This window comes from Ailuropoda melanoleuca, chromosome 14, assembly GCF_002007445.2.
Source record: "Ailuropoda melanoleuca isolate Jingjing chromosome 14, ASM200744v2, whole genome shotgun sequence".
NCBI classification, from domain to species: Eukaryota; Metazoa; Chordata; class Mammalia; order Carnivora; family Ursidae; genus Ailuropoda; species Ailuropoda melanoleuca.
In genome coordinates this window covers 49,154,336-49,181,751 of record NC_048231.1, presented here as the reverse complement: position 1 = coordinate 49,181,751, position 27,416 = coordinate 49,154,336, and the positions used below count along the sequence as shown (strand labels likewise).

Here is a 27,416-nt window from a genome sequence, read left to right as displayed (position 1 = left end):
CAAGCCCCCCATTTTTGTACACAGAACCGTTGCTGTTCTATGTCCTCATTATCTACTGAAAAACCCCAAGGGACAGTTGGTTTCTTTTTCTTCTCCTTCTCCTCCTTCTCCTCTTCCTTCTTCTTCTTTAATTTAAATTTAATTAATTAACATATGGTGTATTATTAGTTTCAGAGGTAGAGTTCAGCCTTATCAGCCTTATATAGTACACAGTGTGCATTACATCACGTGTCCTCCTTAATCGGACAGTTGGTTTCGTGTGTGGCTGGTGACGTCTAGCTGCACCTGTCTGATCATGGACTCTGGCTCCCATGGAGGCCACTCAATGACCCAGACCCGCTCTGCTACCTCAGCAGAGTCTTTGTGCTGCTCCACGAGATTTATTCATAGAAGCCTCCCTGGGGAGTGCATTGACCACTATCTTTGTATTCCTACCTCACTAGCTCAAGGTCAGACGTTATGCCCTAGGGTTGTCCCAGGGCTGCGTTGGCCCTTTGGCACAGAGTGTATGAAACATATTGGGATGGTCTTCCCAGTAACTTATGATGGGGTAGGACTAGAGAGAAGAGCCTAAAGAGAGGCCTTTGAGATGCGCACAATTTCTTTGCCCTTGAGTAAGACGTGTATTTTAATCTGTTTGCAGCCCTATCCTGCCGTCTGGCCTTGGGGCAGAATCAAAGGAGAACTGTGCCTGAGAACTAAATGCAGACTGCGACCCACATGTTATAACTTACCCCAAAGTCCACGTTAGTCAAGAGACACTGTTCTGCTGCCATGGGCCATAGCTCCATCAGCTCCTGCAGTCTCCTCCCATCTGCGTCCTCAAAAGAATTCATAAATTGGAATGTCATGCTTATTCTTGTTTCTTTACTGCTACTATCTACTTTGAAGTCCCCAGGACCAACAGATTGTGAGTATTCAATAAATCAGACCACTTCTTTAGCATAGGTTCCTCATTTTCGTGATGACAGGGTTGAACCAGGTGACCTTTAAGGTCCCCTTCAAGACAAAACCCAGACTATCTGAAAGAATCCTGAGAGCCAAAGAACACCTCCAAAGGCTGAAGGTGTCAACATCGGGGTCGGGGGCCACACCGTCTCTCGTCTTCTGCCTACACAGTCAGGGGGTACTAAGGATGCCCTGAAAGGCAGTGGTATTTGTATCTAAAATTTCCATGTTACAAAGCACCATGAAAAGCTTACCCGTGTCTCCCAGAACTGGGATGTCCTGGTTTTTCTCTTGAAGGTCCTAGCTAGCTGTCCCTTGCCATGGGGAACCCTGGCAGGCATGGGGACAGAGTATGATGGTCAGGGCCAGGAGCTGAACTTTATCTACCATCAACCCATGAGGTAATTTACTCATGGATGCCCCGTGTCTCAGTTTCATTTGGAAATGGATAAAGAGAATTCACTTTGATCTTTCTATATCCACAGGTCGGTTGAAGGTTTGACCATGAATATCAGCGTTTGTAAAGGGCCTGCCAGTTGATAAAGAACTTTCACCTGCATGATTTCTTGTAATCCTTTTACCACCAGGAAGACTAACTAGGTATTATTATTATTATTGCCTTCTTGCAGATGGAGTAACTCAGTAAAAGCACAGAGAGACTGAGAGGGTTGCCCGTTATGTTGGAGTAAATCAGTGGCAGACTAGAGCCCAGATGTTCAGATTCTACATCCTGGGCACTTTCCCTATGCTGCATTGTTGCCAAAAAAATTCTAATCAGTCCATAACTTCTTTCAAGGTGACGATGGCCCATTTGGCATTTTTCATCATTTTTGCCTGAGTAGTCACTCTGCGTATAGGTTCTCCAGTTCCTGCTCCTTACACTATCTGTCCCTTCTATCTCCTTCACATTTCTCTGTCACATGGTGCTCTCACTGAGAAGGAATTTTGGTAATTACAATTTTTCTGTAGTTTGTTATACCTGTAGTCTCCAAGGAAAGCTAGAAAGTTAAGTGTTTTGGGATAAGTGTCAAGGAAAGCAAGGAAGCCTCTATCTTGATGCATACGAAGAACAACTTTTGTCCATACAGTTCTCATGCCCAAACTCCCATCCACTTATCTATCCATCTATCCATCCATCCATCCACCCACCTATCCATTCATCCATTCATCCATCCACCCACCCATCCACCCATCCATCTTTCTATCCATCCATCTATCTGTCCAGTATTGTTTGCAGACCTACTATGGGTTGGACACTCCAAAAGAACAAAAACTACACAGGACCTTCCATCATGGATCTTAAAGGTCATGGAGGGTATAGAGAAATTAGTAGGCAAGTACAATTCTGTGTGAGAAGTGCTCTGATAGAGGGAGTATTAGGAGTTATTCAAGCATGCATAAATGAACCTTTCCCTTCTCTGTCTTTAAGTTCTTGCTTAGATGCTACTTTCCCTGAAAGGCATTCTGCTAAGATTGATTTCTTATCAAAGGCATTATTCTTTTGACATTTGTCATATTCTGCCTTATATAGTTACCCTTTTATGTAAATTCTCTCTCTTTCTCTCTCTCTTTCTCTCTCTCTCTCTCACACACGGGCACGCAGCTATTTTCAGGGAAGATTTTGTGAGACATGGAGCTCAGGGCTCTCACTTCTGTCAGATCCTGCACTCCTCTGGTACCTAGAGCATCAGGAGACAGTTCCTGGATGAGGATATCTGTGTGCTCACATGGGCACAGTAAGCAGTGCTAAGGTGGGTCGCCCTACCCTAGTCTTCAGGGTCATGAGCACCAGCATGAGGGTCTGAGACGAGAGGAGGGATGGCAGGCGCAACTGAAAATCTGGCTTGGGAGCATGAGATGTTTCCTTTGGAAGGTTCCAGGAGTACTCAGGAACGGGGCTGCTGAAGCTCCTGCCTGCACGCTTAGGGGAGAGGGTGTGGGCTGGGGGCTCCGCTTTGCACACACTTCCTCATTTGGATCCTAGGGCTCATGATGGCAGAGGGCATCTCTGAGGTGCCCCACCCTTTGTAGACTTCATAGTATTGCGTATTCATGCTAGGCTCTCAAAGATGAATTATTGGTGATTTCTCGCTGGCTTGTGGAAGTGTTCACACAGCTCTGGGCTCGAAGTGTGGCATTTGTCACTTATTCCCTGTGGCTTCGGCCCAGTGACCCCACTTCAAGTCTCGCCTCATGTTTTTGCCTGACACACTCTGGTACTTGACTTGGCTCTGAGCTGAACTCCTCTCCTGCCGCTCCCACCACCATCTTGATGTGTCTTATTCCTCCCATCATCAGGGGCCCACTTAGACGGGGCCCTCAGAGGGGCAACCCCTGTGCAAACCCTTCTGTTGCCTCAGGGTTCTTTTTAAAATGCCCAGAAAACTTTGTCTTGGCTTCCCTGTGGGGACTTTTCACTTTTCTACCTTTGATGAAGGCTGTTTCTGCACAGGGCTGACTTTCCGTTGCTTCCTGCATCCTCCTGGTCAGCAGGGACTGTGAGGGAGGAAGTGGGCATCATGCAGAGGACACTAAATTGAGGAATGCGATGCCTCTCCTACAGCATTCCCCTCTTCAAGGACCACTTAACACAGAGAAGCAAGGGTGTCTCATTTATATAACCATTTCTGTCCACTTCAAGGCAGCCTGTCACTCAAGATGCAAAATTCCTCTTGGTGCTGCCCAACAAAAACCACGAGGACAAATGTTTACCTTTTGAAATGCTATTTTGAAGTCCTTTAGCTGGTTGACAGACTCTGAGCCCACCTCCAACTTTACTGTAGAGTTCTTTCTTTTAAGAGAACAAACCTAGCACTCTGGGCACATAGATCATGGCTGGAAAGAGCCACAGAGGAAAACCAAGAAAACAGCAAGCTCAATTATCATTATCAAAACTACTGAGCATTTTAAAAAGCATCTCAATGAAAGTAATTATAGTTCCCGCATCATTCTGGCCATTCCTGGTGCTTCAGGCTGTAAAGCTCACTCCGACATTCTGATCTCCCCTTGTTTATTTAGTCGGTCTTGAGGGCAGGGAGAATTTATCTGAACTAACCCAGGCACCATACATCTAGCGCACAATGCCTGCAGGCCTGCCCGCTTGGGGTGGGCACCCGTCAACCCTGCCTGGCCAGGAGCTCAGGTTCGAACAGAGAACATCATGCAGATTGGGTGGGGGCAGGGCATCGTGCCTGCTGTTCTCATCCCGAGGGGAGATTCCTTGACGTGGTTGATCCCACATTGCACTCGGCCAGTGTGATGGAAACTTCCCAGTGTCCAGGACCTGTGCCACCCAGTGTGTACACACGGAGCGTTCAACCCCAGAGTCAAAATGCCAGTATCTGTACATAACTTTATGGTGAATAAAATGCTTTCACACCCATGGCTTATTTGATTCTCAGAACAATCCGTGAGGTGGCCAGGGCATTTATCAAATGCAGGATAATTATAGTTTTTTGGTGGTGAGCTACCAAACCAATTGTGGCTAACTGCAGCAAAAAGTGTATTTATCGGGAGGATATAGAGGACTCTTGTAATTCAAGGAACAGCTAAAGAACCAGCCTGAGACGAATCGGCTCATCATGTCCTTCCTTGGGACCCTATGGTTAAGAGTCAAGGATCTGGGGACGGAGTCTCATGGGCCCAGCTGTGATCAGCCCCGTGCTTCTGTGTAGGCAGAGCCGTTACTGACAGGGTCTTGTCAAGACTCAACAGGGCAGGGTGTACTGGGACCGGAAGCTGAGGAAGGTGATTCCCTAGAGTGAATTTGAGAGGCTCTTACCTGAGAAGGGTTCTGGAGGCTGGTGGGTCAAAACCAACAGTGTATACCACTGTCCCCATTTCACAGACGAAGAAATAGAAGTGCCAAGAATTTCAGTGAAGTTCCATGAGCTTCCCCCTGACACTTCTGATTTTATTATGGAGACGATATGAAAACAAGAAAGGCTGCTTTGAGAAGGATCGCTTATCATTCCATCAATGTAACTATTGCCCCTTTCCTCCCCAATTTGTCCTCAGTGCGTTTTCTTTGTCACATGGCTTCAATCGCAGTGTCCCTGCACTGACCCATTTACTGGCCCTGGGGCTGGTGAATTCTGCTGACTTTGGTATTTCTGGGGCATATAGCAAACCACTGGGTGTGTGCATCAGATGCTCCCTTATAGGTTATAACAATGGAGATTTAGAAGGACAAAGGTGGACTTTCGCTCAAGATCTAGAATTCGTTTTAACTCGGTGCAATGGAAACCATCTGGATGAGCACTTAACCTCTGAAAGTACATTTTGAGGTCAATGCCATGCTTTTGCTGAGGTAAGTGGATGGGCTTTTGAGCACTGGGTGTGTTACAGTATAGCTCTGTTAGCGGGCTTTTTTTTTGGACGGAGCAGCCGTCCAAAATGAGTGCCTTCCAGACCTCTCTTTAATTATAAGGGCCCCGAGCTGGCAGAGCCGGTGGCTAATGGAGACACAGGCTTAAAGTCACATGATAAATCCATCAAGATCCCAGAGAACCAAGTTCACTTTCCCCACTAGATTGGGTCAGAACCAAGTCACTCCAGGTGCACGGTGTTGCTTTCCAGATGACCGTACAGTGAGCGTGGGCCCCTCAGTGAGCATGTCCCTCTCCTGGATGGTGAACGGGATGGCAGCAGTGACCCACAACCAACAGATGGAGGTCTGAGGGGCAGGGGAGTGTGCAGGGGGCTCAGTGCTATGGGACCCCTGACAGCTGGAATCTAGGGGACACTGGGAAGGTCTGTGTTTAAGCTGCGAGTGGTATTTCTGTTTTTCTAGATGAAAGTTGGCATATTCTTTGCAATTACCTCTTTGTTTGGGGGAAAAGACTTCAAAGGCCCCCTTGGTGTGTACTCGGATTCATCAGGGAACACCTCACAGCCACATAGAAGAAAATAACCCTTTCCTGGTATTCTATTTGGTTCTTGCCTGTGACCAAACTGAACCATGCCAGATCTGGGCAAGAATCAAGTGAACATTTACTGCCCTACCCCCAGATACCTTTGCTTCCCACATGTACCCTGGGAAAAGGGTGCCTGTCCCATGGGTTAGCCAAATGTGGGGACAAGAATCATGGAATTGCATGGTACTCCGCCCATAGGGTGGTGAGTGGTTATTTTGATTTGTTGATAATCACAGATTATTGGAGTCTTATTAAGGGAGGAAAAAATATGCATCTATGACTCAGTTCTTACAAAAAGAAGTTTTTGAACTTAATCTGATAGCATAGACTAACAGAATTACACTCCGCACATTATTGCTCTGACTACAAAGCTGGTTTGGGACAGGGTATACCTTTTGCCTCTTGCTGATTTTTGGAGAGGCAGAGGCCCAGGACTCGAGAGAGGCACTCATGATACCTTGATAAAAGCACTTGCGAATGGCGTGGTGGGCCAGTAAACCATGTTGTTCATCTTTTTCTTTGGGACACTCACAGAGCAGGTGGGAGGCTGGCAGGAATTAGTTGAGGACCCATCCAGTGATAACTGCATTGTCCCTCCCAGGCAAGCTGAGGTGTCTGGAGGGCTGGGCCCATGGACACTGTGTGTAGTTCTATCTGGCACTCACTTCTAAGATTTGTCTTTTCTGTTTTGTAAATTTCACCTCTTATCCCCAGTTACTCAATTCATTTTTATAGAAGTTACAGCCTGACCTCAGTGTTGGGGAAACTGAGGCATGGTCCATGCTGGGGCCAGGGGTGTGGGAAGCGCCGCATGGCTCAGGGAAGGCATTGTGTTATGGCAGGAGGTAGTTGGTGACAGGACAGCTGGTGACAGGACAGTTGGCCGACAATAGCAAATTTGGACTCGTGAGCTGTATACATGTTCTCTGGGATTCCTGGAAGCAGGTAGGTGGGATGGAATCTGCGCTATTGCTCTTTGGCTTTAATTAAGGGACATCTGAGTAGCACAGAGCCAAAGGGACACGTGTTCTGCAGACTGCTGTCCTCCACTCCCCTTAGTTCTGTGACCCCCGGGCTCTGTGCGGTCCCCTCAACCGCTCACCTCTCTGAGGGTCCTGCTGGGTGGTGGCATCACCTCTTGATCATCTACTGCGTCCCCAGGGTCCCAGGCCTTGCTCTTCCTCTGTGGTGCTATGTCATGGGGACACGAGCTGTGTGTGGAGGGAAAGGTGATCACGTACTGCTCTCCTACCCTTCGGGCAAAATTCCAGGCCGTGTCACCCGCCTCCCAATGTCAACAGCATTTCAGGAACCTGGGCTAGGACAACCACAGCGCCAGAGAGAAGAGCTTTGTGCTGAGATTGTGCTCAGAGAGGCTGGGACCCCCGAGCCACTTACGTTGCAGAGAGTGCCCCAAAGCCAAAGACATTAAAACAAATTCATTAAAAGATAGCTGGTTTCTCCTGTAAGATGTAGAGGAACGTAGATGCTGTGTTGAGTGTTATTTTGGATATTTATTTTTGTTTGTAAACTCTTATTCCATGAAAAATTTTAAGTCTATTTATAAGGATCTTACAATGCAAAAGAAAAAGCAGTTGCGAGAGTCAGAGTTACAGAGAACAGAGGGTGAAATCAAGGAGAAGGAGGCCGGGAGCGGGCGATGCCTCCTTTCCACGGGAAGAGCACCCAAGCTGCCGCCCGCAGGGGGCACGACAGTGGGGGGGAGGCTCCTTCTCGGCTCTGGGGGTGAGACTGTTGAACACCTCTCTACATACAGAGCTTTTTCAAAAAAGAGAGAAATGCTCCCACCTCTGTACTCACTGCCTGGAGCTGCCTCCATTTCTTCCATGTGCCCTGCTGTCCCTGGTCTTTTTTTCTTCGATCATACCTATTCCCAGTTGAGACCCACCGTGCTGTGGTTTCAACCAAGGGGTCGTGCATCTAAGACTCTTGCTTTGCCGTCTTTGCGGAGCTCTAGAGTACAATTCCCAACCCACTGCCAGATGCTTCCAGTTCTAGGCCCTGCAAACATCTCACAAGTATGGGCTGTGCGATGGGCTGTGTTTCTGCACTCTATCTGTTCTCTAAGCTGGTGAATGACAACTTCTGTCTGCAGTGCCCCACACCCCTTCTTTTCCAGTCTGGGCAGTTACTATTGATCTTTCAATTCCTTCTCAAAGGTCACATATCTGCCGCCCTCAACACATCGTCAGGATAGAGCGGTTGCTCCCTCCTCTGTGTCCCTGTGTCCCCTGGCCCCTCCTGTGGTTGTTGCACCATGGGCTACTGTGATCCTTTATATATGTCGTATTCTAGAGCTTGCTTTCACGAAATATGTACACATACCAGGGTCTAGCACAGAGCTTAGGACCTAGGAAATCCTCCATACCTGCTTGTTGCGGATGCAGGAGTACTCAAGGTGAACTCTTTCCTATTGGCAGGAAATCTTTGGCCATTGTTCCTGAAGGGGGAAGATGCAAGTGCTCTGCTCAGGGGAGCAGACCAGCACTGTGACTTCTCACACTGGTGGCACAACAATGTCTGCAGAAGAAAGAAACAAGAAGTCCTACAGAGATGATAGTAGCAGAGACAAAGCATGGTACGGGGTTTGGTGTCTAATCTCTGGGAAGAGCTACAGAAAACTGATACTGTGCTCCAAAACTTAGCAGTCAAAATCATTCAGCCCTACTGTGGTAAAAGTTTGCCTGCAGCTGATTTAAAGCCTGGCTGTCTTCACCTCTGAAACATCCCAGAAGCTCTTGGAGCTGGTTGTGTTCTGGGAGATGACTCAGAGCAAGATCTCTTGAAGCCTGGGAAACACTGGGCTCAATTAAGTGAAGCATTGATAGATAGGTTACAAATGTAAAGGAAAAACTGAGAACTTTCTATGAAAGATTAAATATTTCTGTTTCTCAAAACCTTGCCCCACATTATGCAAAATGCGCTACAGAAATGTTTTCTGCACTAATGTTGGGAGAGACTGTGGTCAATGGTGAAACAAGCCCCTAAAATAATAATAACAATAATAATAATAATAATAATTTATTGAAAGGCTGATTCGTCTTTAAAATACTAAAGATGACTTAAAATAGTTAAGGAGCCTTGAAATATTTACGATGTATTTTAGACTTTTTGATGGTTAAAGTCCCAAAGAGAAGAAATAAAGCCTTCCCCAGTGTGGACAAAAGTGGAAAAGGGGGGGTATTATCCAGTTGATAAAAATCATGAAAAGTTTAAATTGAGCTAATGCTCAATCTGGCAGCCAGAAGGTAATTTCAGTGATAGTAAAATGTTTAAATGCACTGAGTAGAACAGTATTTTATAGGCTGTATTATGATAAATACATAGACTAAGGCTAAATGAGGGATGCTACGTTGTGTCTGGGTGACCTCACTAAATCTCGTGACAAATGGCAGAATACTGTGTTGGGTGGATTGCCAGTTCCATAGCTCTGTGGCTTTGGCAAGAGTGGATGCAATCACTCACCTGCCTATATTACCCCAGAGGGAGACACATGTACTGAAATGTATTTTTAGGAGGTAAAAAACTCATCATTGGTCATTTTTATAAGCGCAGACTCTCATTTGAAGTCAGAAGCTCTCTTCAGGTGAGAAGCATGAGAATTAAGTAGGGACTCACATTCCAATATCACTGGCCCTATTAAATTCATCCCTCTTTGATGCACATACCCTTATGAGCACATGTTACCGTTTTAGTGAGAATTTTCAGGAATTCTGTCAAGGAGAACTTATGCTGGAGGGAAGAAAGAAGAGTGCCAGAGAAGGACAGAAGGGTGACAGGGCAGTGGTGGGGGGCAGACCCAGCCCCTAGGAGACCAAAGACGAAGCAGCCAGCAGAGGGGGGGTATCCAGAGTATGAGAAATGGCTGCTGTGCTCCCCGTGAAGACAATCTCAAGGGACAAGGTCAGAACCTGCCTGTTTACTGGAGCCTGGATCCAGGCCCCCCCACCCCCGACCATTCCTGTGTCTTTGAGTGCCTTCCAAGCACTCCTGGCTGGGAGCAGCTTTCCTTTCTCTCTATTAGATCCAGGATTCCACCTCAAGCATGGGGCTGAGGCTCCCGAAGAGGTGGAAAGGGTGAAGATGAGCTCAGAGGGTCACTTGGGGACCAGGCATCCCTTGTGCCTATTGTTTTCAGGGGCTGATTTCTCTTTAGGCTCAGGGTTTTTCTTTCTGATTGGTAGCAACAAGCTTATAGCTTAACGTTAACAAAAGTAACAGCTCCCCAGACCAGGGGGTGTATACAGAGAGACTTCAGGCAGACTGTGCCATGATGGCAAAGGGAAAGACACCCCCACTGGTGGAGCGCCTCTGGCTGACCGGGCTCTTTGTCCAGGGCACGGTGCGTGCAGGGAAGGAACCGAGCATGTGCCTCACGCCAACACATCACATTCTGAAAGGATGTTGCCAGGGAGAATTTTTATGTCCCCATTGTATAGATGAAAAAATAAGTCTAGGGGAAGTTGAACAACATGCCTGCAGTCACACAGCTAAGGGGCTGAACTGGCTTTCGACCCAGACCTGTCTGTCTTTCATGTCTGCACGTTATCTGCTGCCCCAGGACCAGAAGAGGTATTTTCATCCACTGGGACTTGGGTAATAGTCTCAAATCTCTAATTCATAGTGAAATTTCTTGATGAAATTTAAGAGAAGGGAAATTGTGCATAAACCCTGAAAAGTACATTGGCTCAGCTTCCTTTGGGACAGTCAGTCCATGTAAACAAATAGAAGGATATATTATAAACCACAGACCTGTCAATCTCAGACCGTGGAGTAATGGGTGATCAGCCCGGGCTCATCAGCTCACTTGGGCTTGACTTTGTGGTTGCGGGACATGTGTGCTTAGGGCAGTCTGCTGGTTAGGGGACCTGTACGGCTTTCTAGATAATTCACCATCCCTACAGACCAGCGGGCATTGGTTTTGCCGTATGCTAAATATTTAGTTCTGTTGCTTTCATTGATAGGACAGGGCTTGCCATTTTGTATCTTGGCTATTGTAATAATAGCTGAATGATCAGTAGAATGCATTTAATTAATTAAACAAATATTTACTGAGTACATACCATGTGCCAAACACTGGGTTACATTTGGAGGTGGGCAGTGCATCCTGCAAACAGCGCTATCCAATAGAACTTTCTGTGATGATAGAAACGTTCTTATCTGCATTGTCTAATAGGGCAGTTACTAAGCCTCATATGGCTAATGTGACTGAAGAACTGAATTTTTAATGAATTTTAATTAATTTAAGTTTAAATAGCCACATATGTCCAGAGGCTGCCATATTGGACAGTACATGTCTGGATTAGTCTTAGGTTGTATTTCGAAAAATTGCAAAAATGGAAAACATTACATATACTGGAAACATGTTTGTAAAAATTTTAGTAAAATTGTACGTTATGTACTAATAATGATTATTATAAATGTCGTGAGTAGATTTGCTGTGTATTGGTTTATTCAAAGACGTTTAGGTGGTGCTATCTCCATATCAGGCACTAGGCTAGATCCTCGGCGGGGGAATGACGTGGAATGTAGAAGCCTCGTCCATGTTCTGAAGAAACTCACAGCTTTGTAGATAAGTGCCTCTACCTTCACAGGTGCATTTACGCACCCACACATATAAATACCAGGGAACCAACTGCCAAGTGCCCTGAGGCAAGTACGCCTCAAAATCCCAGGTGGCCGACACTTCCATTCATCAGATCCAGACAGCAGGATCCAGAGGAAAATGGCCATTTCTCTTTGAGAACAAAGAAACCTTTCCTGGAAGTCTGCCCAGCTTCCTTCCTGTCATATTTTCTGGGCCCTAACTTCAGCATGTGTCCACCCTGGCAAGAGGAATGGAATCAGTGTGACGGGCTAAGATTAGGTTTATTCCCGTGAGTTCCTTCTCTTAGGGGTGGGTCCCTGAACAAAATCAGTGTTGTGTGGGCAAGGACCTGGGGTGGTGGAATGGAGGTTGGATAGGCAATCACTGTCCTGAAAAGTTCCCATTCTCTAAATCAGAATGGGCTTCTCTAGTCCCCCTGCTGCGTTCATTCCTTTGTTACAGCACTCAATGTGTAGAGTGTGATAATGTGTTTGCTCAAGGGCTTGATTTCCCCTGAAGGGTTGGGTACCAAGAACACACTTTTCTCTGTTAATTGCAAGCTCTCTGAAGGGGTTGGACATGCTTTATTCATCTTATCTTTGAAAGCTCGACACCCAGCCCAATTCCTGCCATACAAAGAGCCTAGTAAATATTTGTGGGACTGGATATGCATTTATTCAAGCACTACTCAATTCACATCTTCTTTCTTGATTTATTCTTTCAGGGACTACACCTGTTGGTTTGGCTTACAGCTGGGATTGGAGAGGAAATTTATTTCCATGAATGGAGAAGTGTCAGAGTGAGCAGGCACGTGGCACCTGAAGCCTGGGAACAGGCTCACGAGAATAACGTCAGGGCGAAATGACTGTTAGAGACTTTAGAAGATCAAACACCCAACCAAACGTAAGGAAGTTACATGGTGCTGTTAGTGCAGAAGCTTCTAAATAGATGCAAGAATCAAAGCCTTCAAGAAGCTGATGTGATTGGCACTTGGAATAGGTCTCTATTAATTCACATGGACCATAAAAGCAGTCTTATCTAGAATCTTCCATTTACAGCCCTTGTTATCTTCTCCCTTTATTATCACTTCTCTTCTGCCTGGCTTCCTAACTCTTGGGTACCTGACTCCGGTACATATGTAGCTTCTCAGCTGCGTTGTTTATGGGGTGTCAGATGCCTACATATCGAGAACTCTTCCTGTCTCTGGGAATTAGATGTGAAGAGACAGAAAACAGGGCACAAGACCATGTACACCTTAGCTCCGAGTTAGATCATCTGAAAGCTATGTTCCTGGACTTCGTTATCTTAGCTTCCCACAGAAAAGCATCCAACAAATTAAGATTGAATATCATGTCTTCAGCTTTTATAGAGGGCAGCTGACACAGAAATGTACTTGTGAAGAACAAATCTGGGTATTCTGCAAAAGCATAGTGGAGGACTTTATCGTGTTACCCAAAGTCCTTTTTATAAGAATCTCTAAGGCTTTTGCTTTTCTGAGTGAACATTATATTTACAGTGACAAGTATATCCCATACAATGGCAGGGGACTCAGGACCAAGTCTGGCCCCCGATGGCAGCATCTGTCACATCCTGGTGACTGGTGGCATTCATTTATTTGTTCTTTTCAACCAGTTTTGATTCTGGTTTTATTATTTATTTTTCTGTGGTATATTGTAGTTCATTATCTAAGTTGCCTCAAATGTTTATGGATATGTACGCATGCATTTTTCCCTGCTTACATACTCATCTACCTACCTGCTTATCTACCTATTTACTTATCTACCTACCTAGGCATTACCTGTCTTCCTAGCTATGCATGAGGTACCTATCTCCATCAACCTGGGCATCCTTAAAGTAATTGAGCTGTTTTTCTTTTCCTTCTTTGGCCTGATTATTCAGGCATTTCCTACAAATAATTTGGAGGAAGCAGAGACAGATGTACAATGCAGCTTGACTGGGGGGCAGGAGACCTTGGGCTGGTTCCAGCTTTGCCTCATGCTAAATGTCGCATCCTTGGTAAGTCACATAGGTGTTTCAGTTTGGTCATCTTTAAAGCGGGATAATTATATCCACTTTGCCTATTGAACAGAAGACATACGTGTTTTGGTATGTTGACATATATAAGGTGGGAGGGAAGGTGGTTTATGGGGATGAAGCCTTTGGCCAGTGGCCTGGGCAGCTCAGCTGGCATCCTCAGGGTATAATTAGAGGGACTTGAAGGTCTTCTAAATGCTTCCCTCCATTAACCCTAACATTTCCACTTTTAGATTAGTTTTTCAGGATCCCAAAGGAAATTTGTGTATTTTATGGGTTATTGACTGAGTGAAGTCAGATTTCTATTTAGCTTTAGCTCTGTTCCATTTTTGCTAAAACTTTTGAAGAAAATGAATTACTTCTTATTAAGTTTAGACTGCTACTAGCTTCGATATGGTTTGTAAATTAGAATATCTTTTCAGAACATAATGTCATGGTAGGAATTTTCAGAGGAGCATATCTTCTGTGTCTGTTCTGTGTGGTCCACAGTTCACTGGTCTACGTCAGCACAGATCTGGTCACCTTTTAATGCTTCAGGGCATGTGCCTTTTAGGAGAGAAATAGGGCTCTCAGGTGAGAGCCCTGGGCCTGGGATCACTGCTGTGGACCTTGAAGGCAAGAGCAGCTGGTGCCAATATGTTGATGCTCATGCCACCTGCTGTGTCATGAGTAATACAGTCCTTTGTTTCTGACCCAGGAGCTCGTGTCTCCTGCCAGCATCCATAAAGTAGAATCAGGCTAACCTGTTTGTGTGTAAGTGGCATAAAGTCTTTTCTTAGACCTGACATCTAGCTTCCTGAATTCTGGGCGGAGCTCCTTCCACAGGAACGCCTTCTGTAAATACCTCAACCCAAGGAGAAGGAAAAGTAGTCACAAAGCTCATCTGGTGATATGACTGGATCTGCTCCACGTTCCTTCCTTTTGATTTTCTGGGCCTGGGCCTCTGTTAGCAAGCCTTCGGTAGGTATCAATGGTAGTTGACTGGCTCATTGGTAAAAAGAGATCCCTAGAGGCAGTGGAGGCCAGCCAGTGGAAGTGATAAGGAGGGAGCTGGGAAGAAGAGGGAGAAGGGAAAGGGGAGACAGAGGATCATTTGGCAAAGACATTTACTGTCCCTTTACCATTTTCTGTACCTGTCACACCATGACAAAAGGAATAAGGGTGGTGAAGTTGCTCTGCTGAGACAGCAGCATCCTTGAGGATCTAGAGAATGGGGGACGGACGGCAGGGCTGGTGGCCTGTGGGGGACACCGTGTGAGGGAGGAGGACTGCTGGAAGAACAGCTCACTTGGGGAGAGATCCCACTGTGTGGTCAGGTAGAAGAGGGGAAGCGAGGCCAGGGCAGCGTCGTGATCTCACCCAGAAAATATCGAAGTTCATTTTCACCTTGCTGACTAGTGCCCTTGTAAGAATCCTAAAGAAATCTTAGCCAGTGCAGAGAGCTCTAACCAGAAGTGAGTGTTCCAGGCCCTTTAAGCCCGATGAGCCTCCTCACACACATGGTCCACAGAACGTGAGGCCAACTCTCCCCAAGAAGTCTGAAATGATAGCAGGTGTTTTTCAAAATAACTTTCCCTTTATTGACTAAAGTAGATAGGCCTCTGTCATAAAAACTTTAATTGCTCTTTAAATATTTGGCTAAAATTGAGTCATTTTCTTTCAGGGGAAGTTAGCATTCTTAAATCTCTAGCAAATGAGAGGTTTGTAAAAAATTTACCAAAGCACTCTTTGCGTGTATACACAATGGTTAATGGTCAATAAATAGATACTTTATTGCCTGGAGGTTCTGTCTAATGTTTAATTTTTAAAAACTGTACCACTTATATGAGGTTCCTAATGTAGTCCAACTCCTAGAAATAGAAAGTAGAGTGGTGGTTACCGGGGGTGTGGAGGAGGGGAGAGTGGTGAGTTTTTAAATTGGTACAGAGTTGCAATTTTGCAGATGAAAAAGTTCTGAAGCTCCGTTGTCCAACACCGTGAATATACTTACCACTCATTTATGTTATGTGTTTTGTGTTTTTTATCTTAATCAAAAAATTGTGGAGGACATTAATGTAGAATGAACACAGTATTGATTTTATAGTTTTAACTTCCCTGGTTGATTTAAATTCATATGTTCATGCTGTGGGAAGAGGCAAAGTTTAGAAAAGAGAAAACTGCTTTTTCACTGAATTTTAGAGAATTCCTCAGGCTACTAAGTAGCGGTTAGTTGAATGCCTGCTCCATCTATGGAGGTGTATATATATCACACGAGCATACACGTGGATGAAATTTGAATACACTTCACATTTCACTAAAGATCATTGCATATTTTCTTGTGTGAAAGGAAATCATATCAATGCTTATTCATTTTTCAGCCATCATAAAAGATCACTAATTAAGGAAGACACTTTTGGGCTTACATTCAAAAGGAATGAAAGCAGGGTCCTGAAGAGATAGTTCTAAACCCATGTTCATAGTGGCATTATTCACAACAGCCAAAAGGTATAAGCAACTCAAGTGTCCATCGACAGAGGAATGGATAAGCAAAATGTGGTCTATATATCCTTGGAATCTTATTCAGCCTTAAAAAGGAAGGAAATTCTGAGACAGGCTAAAGCATAGATGAAGTTTGAAGACATTCTGCTAAGTGAAATAAGCCAGTCACAAAAAAACCAAATACTATATGACTCCATCTCATGTACATGAGATAACTGTCATGTTCTAATTCAGAGAGACAGAAGTAGAGTGGTGGTTGCCAGGTACTTGTAGGGGCGATGGGTGGGGGGAATGGGGAGTCATTGTTTAATGGATGTAGAGTTTCAGTTTTGCCAGATGGAAAGTGTTCTGGAGAGTGAAGGTGGTGATGGGTACCCAACAATGTGAATGCACAAAATGCCACTGAGCTGCACACTCAAAAATGGTTGTTGTGAATTTTATGTTCTGTGTATTTTACCACAATTAAAAGAATAATGATAAATGCTGCCCCAAAAAATCACAAGTTAAGGAAGAACCTCATCAATGTTACGATTCATTTCTGCCAGCCACCAGTCCAAACACACAGGACGCTCTTCTTAGCACTCCACAGGCCAAACCAACAGGATCTAACATGATCAAAATATGTAAGCTTTGTCTCACTCTCTTCTTTCTGACACCATGGCCCTCTTGTCTGATGAACTGGAAAGTGGTTGAAATAAACAGGACCTGCCTCCTGCCCCATTTGGTATTCTTTCCACATTCTGAAGCATTTGCAGTTTTCCGTTGTGCACATGTGTGAGGAAGATTTTCTAATATCAAAGATATTTTTCTCATTAAAGAAAGCCTTTGATCCAGCCATAAATAATCATCTCTGAGTGAGATGTTCAAATGTTTCATTTGTAAAAATTGGTGATTCTTAAGTGAGACCATCACCATATTGACGTAAGATGTCTGTTTAGTTCTGCCCTGTGAGCCTCGCCAGGATAAACATGACAGCTGGACATTGGCCTGCTCCCATCCAAGTGAAAGTCACCCATTCCATTAGCCCCTGTTGACAGATGGTTGTGTGATGGGTAAGCTGTTCAATGAGAACACTTACTTTCTCCCACCACCACAGAATCCTGTGTTATTACTTTGTATGCAAAATCCCTGCCCAGAAAAGAGCAGTTTGGGCAGTTAAGTCTACTGGCAAAGCCATGATGGTTGGAGACATAATTTAGTCCATATTTTAAAAAAACAAAAAACAACAAACAACGAACCTGAGTTTCCCTGATCAGCATTTACTCATAGGTATTTAGGTGAATTAAAGGAAGGAAAGGATGAATTTAATCCAAGTAACAAAGAAACGAATGGTAGCTTAATCCAGAGTAGAGTAGAGCATGGCATTATAGAAACAAAGTAATGTGTCAAGGCACTGCAGCCTTGAGTCCCCTCCTTGGTGTTAAGATTTCAACTGCTTTGTTAATTCTGAAAGAATAGTTAACCAAAATGGAAAAAATTTGGGAATATTAGGAGCTCTGTCTAACTCTACATTAAGTTGTTTTGATCCCCTTGATTGTTGACTTCCATCCTGTCCTCACAGCATCACCATCTCTTGGATGTTTGGAAGCTCTGTGGGGATGCAAGTCTTCCCTTCCTCTTGTTGCCAGAGCACACTGGCATAATCCAAAGAGGAAGATTCTGATCGTCATCATCCCTGTCTTACAGATGAGGAAATAGAGACTTAAAGAAATAATGTGCTCCAAGTCACGCACGGAGAAAGAGATAGCCCTGGGACTGACCCCAGGGAGAGAGATGCAGTAGCCCAAGCCTATATCCTGTGTGCTGAGTTGCCTTATGTCACCGGGAAGTTGGCTCCCTATTTCTCCCAGCCTCACTCAACAAGGGCCTTGGTGGTTGCTTCTCATTTTAGAGAACCCCCGTGCTGCACTCAGAGATGTGTGGGCACAGAGAGTGGGGTCTCCTGTGAGGCTGAGAAAGTAAGAATGCAGAGAGCCTCGGGCTTGGAGAGATCATCTGGATATAGCTCAAAAAACATCCTGGCTTGGTTTTTCAGTCTGTTCTGCCTGCGGTACTGACAGACTTCTTGCTGGCATATTTGGTATCTTAGGATGCAAGCTGGTTCTGGAACGTGGAGTTGGGTGTCCTCAGGCATGTGCCACTAGAACCCCAACTCTGTTCTCTGACAACCTGTATTCCTTGTGGGTTGGAAGGGTTTTCTCTTTCAACTAAATGTGAATGGATAAGAGAACTAATAGCCCACTTTAGGAACAAGGGGAGCTACCTTGTTGTCAGGGGTCCTGAGCCCTCCCACAAGAGTAGCGTTCTGCCCTACCCCTCCTAGAGCAGGACACGCCCCTCACCCTGTCCAGGACTTAGCAGACACCCCTACACTTACGCCGGATGAAAACGGTAATGACCAGATCATGAATTTGGCAATGCAACTTGAATACTTGATCGAAGCAAATCCTTGCTAAAACGTTTCTGCTTCATTCCAAACCTCCAGAATTACTTCTTTACACTTTCCTTTTCGCGTTATCCTCTATTTTTAGGCTCTTTAACCACATAGTCTTTGGACTACACCTTCTAGACCACTCTCCGAGGGCACTGTTTGCAGTGAGTTTCTGTGTTTTTCAGATCTGCTCTTTTTAATGTGTGTGCATTCTCTAGGTTCTGTTGTCCTCTCCACTCTTTTCTCTGAAACATATGCTTATCAGAAGAAAATTGTCAAATGACAATCTACATAGGGCATTGTGTGATGTGCTAGAATACTCCTTAGTTATGTTCCAGGTTTTCAGTTGTTGGCATTCAGTATCATCTTCTCCCTTCTCTGTCTTTTTCCCTGGGGCTTAGTTATTAGCTATCCATTCACCTCTGGATACTGAAATTTGAACAGATGCATTTTCTTCACAAATAGTCCATTTGGTCCTGACTGGAGTGTCATCAACCGTTCAGTTGACTCAGACAGTCCCTTCCTCCCTGGAGAGCCTTGGACTTGTCTCTGTCCACCAGAGCCGTTTTCTTCTCCCAAGACAGTTGTCTTGGGTCTGTTCATTATCAGTGCAGACACTTGGCTGAAATTTATCTTAATCTCTTTCCTTCCTTTTTTGAAGTTCTTACCCATTTTCTAATCACTTCCTGCTTCCAACCACAGTTTCTCTTTCATGGTCTCTTCAAACATAGTTCTCTAAACTTCAAGTGGTTTAGATTGAACTTAGCCAGAATGAGCTGGGACTCTGGAATGTGCAATGTTAGGATACCCAGCACCTCCCATTGGCTTACAATTGACTTGAACTTTGAGTCCCAAATCCCCCGGGGACACATAAGTGGGACACTTCTGCCTCATACCTACTTACTTCTCTGCCCACACCCTCCTCCTTCCTGTTTGGCATGTTTGCCATGGAGATATAACAGCCTTCGTGACTTTGAGCCCACATCTTCCGTGAGAGGGATGACAGGTGAATTGGGTGAGGGGGAATGAGAGGAGAATTAGAGAAGGGAAATGGCTCATTGATGCCCATGGATTTCCTTCACAGATTTATGGCTGATTCTCTCTCACATTAGGCTGATGGCACATGTGTGGGATATCCTGCTGCCCCCTTCTCCCCAGAACCTCAGAGGGTTTCTGACACATACCTGAAAGTGTTTTAATGGGAATAAAGCTTTTCATCCACTGATGGCAAACACTGTGGAGAAGTATATGTGGATTATAGCAGTGTTAAGGTGTGAACACACCTGTACAAATCCCATAGGCTATGACAGGAAGAGCCGGAAGGATAGAAGAGAGAATCCTAGGGTTGTGTCATGGAGAAGAAAAGAAGACACAGAGGAGGGGGTCCAGGATGTTGCCAATTCAGCATCTGTATCACAGTCTTGTACAACTAGGGACACCAGCTATACAGTGAAATTTGGGGCAATTTGCTTACATTAGGTAGGAGATGAGGTCATGACATTCCTAGGATAGGCCTTGCAGTGGTCTGAATGTTGTGTGTTCTCTCAAAATTTCTGTGTTGAAATTCTAATCCCCAGTGTGATGGTATCAGCAGGTGGGGCTTTGGGGAGGAGATTAGGCCGTGAGGGTGGAACCTTCATGAGTGGGATTAGTGCCTTTATAAGGAGACCTCAGAGAGCTCTCATCATCTCATGATGTCCGGAGACATCATGTCCTCTCACTTGCCAAGAAGTAGGTGACCTGGAAGAGGGCCCTCACGAGAACTGGACCATGCTGGCACCCTGCTTTTGGACTGCCAGCCTCCAGAACTGTGAGAAATAAATTTCTGCTGTTTGAGCCACCAGCCTATGGGCCTTTGTGATAGCCACCCAGGGGGACCAAGAGAGGCCCTGTGATTTACCAGGAGCCCTCCAGTTTGGGGAATGTTCCCAGTGGCTTTCCTTGAAGTGGGAGGAGAAAAATGATGAGTTTGATTTTCTATTACTGATAAATAGAAATGGAAATAGATCTGAATCTTTGGCACTTTAAAATGAACGTTCTATTTCTGCAAGCAATGTCATAAATATGAATGGGTCACCCCCTTCACAGTGAGGTGAGGACTTGCTTTAAGTTCCTCCTCTCTCAATGCTCAGGGTTTTAATCCAGGCTCTGCTGCCTCCCAATTGGGTGGCCTGGTGAAAATTGCTAAGTCTCTCTCTGCCCGAAGCAGAATCAGCTACACAACATGCAGGGCCCAGTGCAAAAGGAGAATGTGGGGGTAAATTGGTATGAGAGCATTCCACCACGCGTGGGGCCCGTGTGACCACACAGGTTGTCCCCCAGGAAGCCGGCCCCGGTACTCGTTTCCCCATGTCGATGAGGATACTGCTAACAGCTCCCTTTGAGGTTGTCGTGTAAATCCAGCGTGCTATTGCTAACACAGAGCTCAGTGTGGATATTAGTATCACTCACGGGTGTGACACATGGGTTCAGAGAAAGAGCCCTGTACCAGGGTCAGTCCGCCGCAGGCTTAGCTGGCCTGGACCAGGCTTGTGGCAGCTCGGGCAAGTGTCTTCAAGCCTTTAGTGCCTCACCTTGTGAGGTGGAGACTGATGCTCGCCCCGCGTCCCTCACATTGTTCTGAGGGAAGTGCCATGTGCTGACCGAGTGCCAAATCATGGCCACTTGGCTTCAGCACTAGTATCCCAGTACCTGGGGGGCAGTGCTCACTGCATTTGCTGGGCTCTTAGGCAACTCATGCACCCGACTTCATTTAATCTCCCCCACTAGATGCACAAGGTAGACAGCATCACCTCCATTTTGCAGATGCCAAAGCTGTATTTTGAGAAGTTCTTGGTGGTAGCTCTGGGGTTATAACTGGGGCCAGATTGTTTTACTTTTGAAAGCCCGTGCCTTCCTCTGCGCCAGCCCTTGATGGTCGGGATGCGTCAGAATCACAGACAGCCCCCCACCCCCCAGGTTTCTGATTCAGTAGGTGGGTGGGCCCAAGGACATGCATTTCTAACAAGTTCCCAGGGGATGCTCGCTGCTGGTCCGGGGACCACACTTGGAGAACCACTGTCCCAGACCAGTGTTCTCAGTCTGGTACGGATATCGGAGTCACTTGGAAACCTTGGGAAATGCTGATGCCAGGGTCCTCACCCCCAGAGATTCTGAGGTAACTGGTCTGGGGTGTGGTGGGGAATTGGGGTTTAAAAAAACTCCCCAGACTGTTCCGTGTGCAGCCCATGGTGAGGCCTATTGCTCTCTGCCACGTTGTCTCCTGACATCTGAAGATGAAATGAAGCAACATGTGTCCAATGGCTTTGGGAACAAACGCAGGCATTATGTCTCCGATCTAGAGAGGAACACCGACTCCAGAACTCCAGTGGTGTAGGACCCAAACCAGATAGTCAAATGCTTGAGCCCTTATACAAGATTAGGACAAAATCACCACCTAAGAAAATGAATAACAGATGTCTGAAACATGTTGGGGCTTTAAAAGTGTTTTTCATCTCTGACTTTTAGAAAAAATATTAGCTGGAACCAGATAGGAGGCAACTCCCAAGGCCAGCTGGTGCCCTTGTCCTAAGGTGCCTGGCGCAAGCAGAAGGAGGTATCGGGCCTGCAGGCCTCCCGTATGCAGGCATCCTCCCGCTGGGAGTTCTGAGTTCAGTCTATTCCTTCCCATAGGAAAATGCTAGCTCTGTGTCGGCGCGTGTGATCCCGTGTTGCTGGGAAGCAGACTGTGGGGAAGGTGTTTAAGGAGTGTTAGTCCTGCTAATGTAGGGATGTCTACATTTGGGGACGGAGTTGCCAGATTTAGGAAAAAACAAACTCCCTTAATAAGACAGAATGAAACAAACCAAACTCCCCCAGACCAAATGCCTAGTCACATTTGAATTCCAGATAAACGATGAAAAAGTTTTTACTATCAGTCTGTCCCATGAAACATTGTACTTATTCTGAACAAGTATTTGTTGTTTATGTGCATTCCAGTTTCTGTGGGCATCGTGTGTTTCCTCTGGGAGACCTACCTGGGGAGGACTTTATTTTTGTCAAGGTGTCCCCGTGCTCCAGAGTGCGTTTCTTAAATCACCCCCTTGAGTAGATAGAGAAGGTATTACTCACGAAGAAACATTCTGGGGAGCGAAGTTATCTGTTAGCAAGATGGAGAGACCAGGTCTAGAGCTTGGTTCTCTTGAGTTGTAGTTTTGTGTTTTTTCCTCTTCATTACGCTAAACTTGGTCGGGAAAAACAGTCCCAGGAGCTGAGCCCTGGGCTGAATGAAGGGCATGCAGTTAGTCCTGTGTCTTAGCTTTACTTCCTTTTTTCATTTTGGGGATCACTGACTTCCTAAAGAGAATGCATGCAGTTGGAATCAGAGTTACCATGCTGCGGAGGGGATCGGTTTTGTCGGGGGGGGGGGGGCGGGGGTAGCCGACAACCCCNGACCAGGACAGCTCCAGGGAGCAGGGCAGGGCCACGTGGTCGGGCTGTGAAGTTCAGCCTCAGAGTGGCCTAGTGAGTCACCATTCTGAGCCTGGAGTTTAGTGAAAGGATGCAGGATCCTGGCCCACAAGGTGGTGGGGGGGTTGGTATCTCTGCTCTGGCCGGACGGACCTCAGAGCAGAGGGGCCAGGGGCGATGCTATCCCAGTGTTTGGGGAACATTAAATGTTCCGTGAATGCTCAGCCTGGGGTGGGTCGTGTTTGGTAGGGGCTAGGGAGGCAAAGAGTTACTTTCACAGCTCCACCAAAGGAGAAATAAACTTAGGTTCCTTCCTGTTTTGTTCGGCTCCAGTTCTATACCTGACTATTCTTTCACATACAGAATTGCTCGTCAGAAACCAAGGCTGTGTTTTGTTCGAAGGGCCTGAGACCAGATACTAGTTTAGCTAGGGTGAGAAAGCACCTTCCGCAATATCGATTCTCAGCAGTAAATCTATTCGTGTACAATTGTGGGAATTCGGACCCCCTCGAGCCTGCTGCCTAGACTGGTCTTCGGTGTTTGGGCTTGTACATGGGCCTGCAGATATGTTTAATGCTAGGAAGCCCAGGGAGGCTCACGACTAACGTTGATACAGCCTTTCCAACCAGTTACTGAATGAAGAAGGCAGCGTGTGCACGTGCGAGTGTGCGTGCACGTGCGAGTGTGCGTGCACATGCGTGTGTGTGCATGTGTGCGTGCACGTGTGTGGCACATGCGTGTGTGGCATATACACATACTTATGGTGTGTGTAGTTTCTAGATGGCAACAAACTCTGGTCGAGTTTTGACTCTCGCACTATCCCACAGATATTTTCTTCCTGATCCTGTCCTCTAATCATGAACTCAGTGGGTTGGATCCTGAAGAGCCTCGTCTGATCACTGACCATTTCTGCTCTCTATCGTCCCTGGCTTTCTCTCCCTGTGTCCTTCTGCTTTTACAATGGATTCTCAGGCACCGCAGGCTCTTCACGGCGGCCGTCTTCAGTGAGACTCAGGGGAGGGGCCGTCTTACCCTTCATTACTTCCCGAGGCCAGAAACTCACACCCTCCTCAAGCGTGAAAGGCTAATGGGACACAGAGGGTTAGGTCTGAGGTGGGGATGAGGACGGCCCCCTGCTCCAGGTGCCATACAGCAGACCCAAGAACCCATATTTGTGTGGCGAGTTGCCATTTACAGTTTTCCTCCATTACCTCGTTTAATCCCAGAACCAGAGCAATAAAGGCGTGTGGTCCTAGCACATTCCTCCATGGACATCCCGAAAGAAAGTGACTCTGAAGTAGATAGTGAGAATCATTTTGGCCACCTCATTTCCACAACTGAATTGAGATTTCTGTGCTGCTGCTGGTGCCACGAGGTGGGGGGATCAGCAGATCTAATCAGCAGGTGCAGAGAACTTTGCTACGTTACTGTTTCTTTTGAAAAAAAAAATACAAATAAGTAATTAAAAATCATCCCTTTGGGTATGGCTATGTTCTGTCTACACACATGGACAGTTTCTTAAAAGAACGATTTTCTTTTCTTTACCATTCATCAGTCAGTTGAGTCCTATATTTTCATATTATGGAGAAATAATGGATTTTGTGGCCAAGATAGGAAATACATGTAAGCAAAGAAAAAAATCAAAGCAAAGCCCTGTGCATTCCCCAAACCGGTACTTTGCTCTATGCACACTCAAACACACATGCACCACCCCGTTTCGTTTTACAGAACTGAAATCCTTCTGCACACAGTGCTTTGCACCCCCTTTCCCCCTTTAGTGATGCAGGATGAGCACTTTTTCGTCTGAGATTTTCTTCTACATGTCATTGCCACGGTTGTATACTCTTCCACTGCGGCTGAAGATTTCCTTGCCACCCTGTTGTTGGACATCTCATATCTTGAATGTCCAGAGTGGAAAAGAATGAGCCCAGTCCCGGAAAGGGCCAGAACTTTTGTTCCGAGGCAGGGGCTGCCCCGAGTTTCCGTGGGGCTGTGCAAAGGCACTCTGCACACGGGGAGGGGGGCGCTCACACGAGGGGACCATGGAGGAAGAGGCCTGTGCGCGCCCCCTTGGCCAAGCCTGTTCCCGGGGAGCCCCTGGTGTCAGCTTTCTCCCCTGGTGTTTGGCTCTGCGAAGCGTGTTCGCCTGAGTGTGACCTACAAGCTGACGGTATGAATTCATGTTACCCCCACTCCGACGAATATCTGATGGGAAATTAGGAGGGGAAAAAAGATGTGCTACTTGCCCGCCGAGCCCTGCGCCGCGGAAGGGGGAGAAGTGAGGAAGAGATAAAGTTACATCCCTCCGGCATTAGGCGCTCGGCGGTTTGGAGCACATGCCTTTGATAATCGGGGTTAGTATCCCTTTCATGTCACTGAACACAGAATGAGGCTGCCTCAAAGGGGCTGCTTCAGAAGAGAAATTGTTGAACAGGCTTGACCGGCGGAACAATGCCGACAGGGGCAGGGTTGGAGGGTGGGTCAAGCAGGGCAGCGGGGAAGCGGGCCTCCTCCGTGCTGCCCCTGCAGCCCCGCCGGCTGGCTCCTGCCGCCCGGGAACCCCCGGCCGCCCCCTCCCCAGAGACCAGCAGCATAGCAGGAAGCACGAGTCGCTTGGTGAGGCCCAGCGTTTGGACTGCTGTAGACGCTCAGATTTTTTTCCTTTTCCCTAATCTTGACTTTTTGTTAATGTTAATCTACTAGTAGATACTCGTCCTTTTACAGACACACTTGGGCGTCCAACACAAACATGTGAAAGAACAGCTCTTTGTTCACTTGCCTTCAGGAATCCGGCTCCGTGAGTACCCAGAAACGGAAGGGCTTTATAGTGATTCGCTCTTTTCTGGGCTGGAGCCTTCCAGGGCCCAGTGACCGGCTGAGATTCGATTTCGTGCAGGTGCGCTGCGGCTTTCGCCTGAGATCACCCAGGCAAACCCAGCGTCTGAGCGCCACCACCGTGCTCCTGGGCTCTCGACCGCTAGCGTTATTTGATCTTAAATGGGCTTTGCTTCTCTTTTAATGTTTACATTTTAAATGATGTGAAGAAAACGCTACTAAGAATTCCTGTATGAGAATGAACACACCTGACGCGTTTGAAACACTTGACACCCAGAAGGAAGACGTCAGGCAGCCCTTTCAATTGTTTCCAGGAAGGAGGGGAGACGGGACAGGTGATCCGACTGCAGAACTCCTGACCGTCGTTGAGAATGAGCAGAAGCTTGGTGCGAAGCATCTGTGGTCCCTAACCGAAGTTTCAAGCCATCTGGCGAAGTTGCATGAAGATTGCGTAGTCTCCCCTCTGTTCCTCAAATGCTTTTCCTTGTCCTGGTTTCTCTTCTGTTAGATTTCATCAGTCTTGTTCACTCTTCCACTTTTCTCCCCAGACTTTATTATATATTGAATATATATTTTTTTTAAAATTAGAGTTGACCTCTAATGTTACATTAGTTTCAAGTGTACAACATAGCGATTTCACAACTCTCTACGTGATGCAGGGCTCGCCACAAGTGTGGCTGCCGTCCACCTGTCACCACACAACGCGATTACACTGACTATATTCCCCTGACGTCTTCATCACATAGCCAGAAGCCTGTATCTCCCTCTCCCCTTCACGCACGCTGCCCACAGCCCCTCCCCTGACAGTCACCAGTTCGTTCTTTGTATTTATGGGTCTGTTTCTGCTTTTGTTTGTTTGTTTGTTTGTTTTGGATTTGGCATGTAAGTGAAATCATATGGTATTTGTCTTTCTCTGACTTATTTCACTTAACATAATACTTTGTAGGTCCAACCACGTTGTCTCAAGTGGCAAGATCTCATCCTTTTATATGTCAGAGTAATATTCCAATACACACACACACACACATATGTGTGTGTATATATATATTATATATAATATATATATTTATATGCCACATCTTCTTTATTCATTCATCTACTGACAAACACTTGCATTGCTTCCATATCTTGGCTACTGTAAATAACTGAACTACAACAGCCAGGCAGAAAGCTCAGCCATAGAAAGGATCTGAGCTGCATTTCAGGTATGGGGCATAAGTAGCTAGCAGGGGCAGGACAGCATGCTGCGAGCCCTTAGGATGGGGACTAGCCTTCACAGGCAGTATTGCCTGCCCTGGTCTGCATAATGGACAAATCACCCTGTTGGGGGAAGGTGGACTGGTCAATTTAGATGTATCCTTTTTTTTTTTTTTAGACATATACTTTTTATTTGGATGGAAGAGCTGACCTGGTTTTTGGAGGTGGTGTTAGAGAGTAACGGAGGGCCAGTGTGGGAAGTACATTTGGGGGGTGCACAGAATTTTGCCTGTTTTGATTCATACTTTAAAATCATGGGTAACAAATATCTAAATTGGACACTTGTCAAGTATAACCTGGGCCTCAGCCACGGCAGGGTGAACTACTTTACTGAGAACTAATCTAGTCAAAATGTTTATGAGCCATCTCCAAGTCAGCCAGCACGAGCCATCCGAAGTGGGGACGATTTTATCATCCCCTCTAAGATGTCAGCCCTTGGTGACTCCGCGTGCAGAGCTGG

At 46.2% G+C, this 27,416-nt stretch overlaps 1 long non-coding RNA gene across 1 annotated transcript; it reads left to right on the top strand.

The window, feature by feature from the left end:
• Window positions 1-614: 614 nt before the first annotated feature.
• LOC117796067 lies at window positions 615-15,264 on the top strand. Its single transcript, XR_004620413.1, has 4 exons — window positions 615-910; window positions 1,434-1,548; window positions 8,306-8,463; window positions 12,197-15,264. It is a non-coding gene; the product is annotated as an uncharacterized LOC117796067 (long non-coding RNA).
• Window positions 15,265-27,416: the final 12,152 nt, after the last annotated feature.